The sequence below is a fragment of the Alexandromys fortis genome, unplaced genomic scaffold (assembly GCF_014885135.2).
Source record: "Alexandromys fortis isolate MF-2015 unplaced genomic scaffold, M_Fortis_MF-2015_v1.1 scaffold_82, whole genome shotgun sequence".
NCBI lineage: Eukaryota > Metazoa > Chordata > Mammalia > Rodentia > Cricetidae > Alexandromys > Alexandromys fortis.
Genome location: NW_026067963.1, coordinates 877,493 through 880,853, shown reverse-complemented (window position 1 = coordinate 880,853; position 3,361 = coordinate 877,493).

Sequence of the window (3,361 nt, the reverse complement as noted above, 5' to 3'; positions counted from 1 at the left end):
AAAAACTGGCATAAAATGTTTAAATATTACTGTCATCATCATAAAAGCTTATTTAAAACTGAGTTATTATTATATACATGTACAAATGCTTAAGTTGAGTCGTGTTTTTTAATGTCAATCAACTATATTTAGAAATTATAAGATGTTTATTAAATTTATAAAATTTCATCCTAAAAAAAAATAATAAAGTGTTTAAAGAGAAAAAAAAGAAGAAATAGATAATATCCCCGAGTATGAGAACAAAAACTAAGTTATGTTCTTGACCTTTATTTTGAAAGAGCAAGATGTGCTCCCCATAAAGTTCATATCTTTGTATAATTTTGTGTCATGTGATTATAAATATGGTATGTTTTTATTATTGTGGCAGTTTGAATGTAATTGGTCCCTATAAGCTCATAGGAATTGGCACTATTAGAAGGTGTGGCCTTGTTGGAGTAGGTGTAGCCTTGTTGGAGGAAGTGTGTCACTTTAGGAGGGCTTTGAGATTTCATGTATGCTCAAGTCATGCCCAGTATCTCAGACCACTTCCTGTTGTCATCTGATTAGGATACAGCCAGTGCCACGTCCACCTGTATGTCACTATGTCTTGCCATGATCATAATGGGCTAAGCCTCTGAAAATAAGCCATTCAAATGAAATGCTTTTCCTTTCTAAGAGTTGCCATGGCCATGATATCTCTTCACAGCATTAGAAACCCTAACTAAGACAGTTACTCATATTCAAAGAATTCAAAAGGGGCATGGCAACTTTTCAATATTGTAGGTGAATATATAAAGTTATACCTGTGGGTAATATTGATAAACAATATATTGATGAGTTATGGCTTCCTGAAAACAGGAGTTCTGATAGGTTTCGATGAATTATGTAGACCCTGAGCTAGATTGTCTGTGATACAAATGATTGGCTCATATGTTCTACATGATGTAATATCTACCTTGGATAAAATGCTCACAATTGGCCATCCATTCTCTCTGATCCTTCCTTGTCAAAAAGTTTTATTATCTATCATTCAGTACAATTCTGCTAACTTTATTCTAAAAGCTATGAGTTTGAAAAAATTTTTACAAAATGAGCTTCCATTTTGGTTATCCAATATCAAGTGGTCATACTTAAAAGCAGATACATGTAAGTAACTTCATATGGGTGGAGCAGGTTGCATTTATATATTTAACAACAATTTTAAAGATAGAAGCTGTCTTAGTAACCTTTCTATTACTTTGATAAGACATAACAACCAAGGCATAATTTATAAGCAGAAGTTCATAATTGGGCTTATGGTTTCAGAGAGCTCGAGTCCATGATGGAGGAGCAAAGGCACAGCTCTAGGAACAGCTGAGAGCTCTCATCTTCATCCAGCTGTTCCTGCAAGTTTCTTTGCTTTCTAGTCAAGGAAGTTCTACTTAGTGTTCTGCTACTTTTCTATGGAGAATTTCAATTGGGCGAAAATCCTTAAATGGCACAAGATATCCTTCATGTCTAACTGTTGTCTCGACTCTGTAGGATTCTCATGTTTTTCTCAAGGGTAGCTAAGTCTGTTTTTCCCAATTCATGTGACACATGCCACAACCCGCCCCCCCCCTACACACACGGTTGGAGGCTTTTTCCTTCTCAGGGCAGCATATGAGGAAGACACAGAACATAGGTTTGGCTTTGGGAAAGCACAGACTTTAGTCAGTGTTCTTGACTTTCTGTGGGACCTGGGACATTACCCTCTTTTCTGTACCTGTACAGTGAAACATGTAACAACCCCATGAGACTGGAATAAATTTAATAATTTATTACTGACACCAGACCCTCTACTTAAAGGACTTGCCTAATAAAACCAGGGTCCCTGACATTCTAGGGCAGAGGTGTGGGCTGTGGAGGAAGCCCCGAGCGAATGTGTATTGTTTGACATAGTCAGGGTCATATTGAAGATCTTGGTGCCTTAAACTCATAATAGCAAAGTCTTCCCTGGGCTCAGGGAAATGATAAAGCCGCCCCTTCTGATTTGAGTGCCAATGTTGATAGCTAGCATGTGCAGAAAATATGCACTGTATCTTTCTCCCTACAGATATTTACAGCCTGGAGTTTGTTCTCCTAGAGAGACTGCTCCTACCAAGATTAGCTAAATCTGCCTCCTTGATTCATCTGTGTACCATAAAGCCTGCCCCGTTGATTTAGTTGTATGCAATAACACTGCTTTCCTGTTTAACTGTGTGAAGCTGTGAAGGTGAAGCCTACTATGGATGCCAAAACCACCGCTCTCATCTTAAAGGGAATAAGAAATAGTTTTTTTTTTCTGGATCTATTTTGTGTGATTATGACCTAGGAACACAGACTTAGGTTACCCCAAATTTTGTGTCCCAACGTGAAAGCCATTTCATGAAGTTTTATAGTTTTATAGAACAAGTGTAGTCAAATAAATCATGGCGGGTACATAAGAGAGGCAGTTACAGCAAGATGGAAGATTTTTTTTCTAGGCCACATATGATCTGCTGATACTTTGCATATGGGTAGTAAAAGCTAGTGTGTAGTGCATCACGCCCGTCTGCGCTCTATGCTCCACCATACAGTTTGTGAACTCAGCAAAGGGCTGAAGATTGAAACACACAAAGACTCACAGAGAGAGAGAGAGAGAGAGAGAGAGAGAGAGAGAGAGAGAGAGAGAGAGAGAGAGAGAGACAGGTCATCCTTGAAACAGGAATGGCCCCTGTATTGTGCACCAGAGCCGCTTATATAGAGATCCTTAACTGATAGCCACACCCCAGCCAAACGCACCAGAAACCACTCCCCTGCCATCAGGAACTCCTGAGGGTCTCGTGCTCAGAGCAGCTGCAAACATTACAAGTTGTTTACCAGAAATTCAGGATCTGGGGGCGTTCACAGCTCCCAACACTAATGGTCTGCTAAGTTAATAGATTCTGAAAGGTTCCCATCTATTAGTCATAAGGTGTTAGTTCAGACACAAAGGTGAGCAAGGAATGGCTATTCTAGGGGACAAAAACCGGCTCACAATAAGGTAATTAGCTTTGGACCTACTACATTCTAATATCTGCACAGTACTGAAAATCCAATCAGTCAACCACTCAATGCAGACACAGCTTCTTTTTAAGAGGTTTTGTTCACAGTAGGTTGCAGCAAACTCCAGAGTGCTGAGAATGTCAGGACCAAGGGGCTTCTGCAGAGAAAACCTGCATATAAGGAGTGGAGGTTGCCCAAAGGGAGACTCTATGTGCTTTAGGGAGTAGAGCTGGAGGCAAGGGGCTAGTTAAGTCTTAGGGAGCCTAGCTGAGTCCATCCCAAGCTGATGCTGATGCTGATGCTGGCCATGGAGCTGCAGAGTTGAATGTTTTCTGTGTTGAGTTTCGCTCTTGATCTC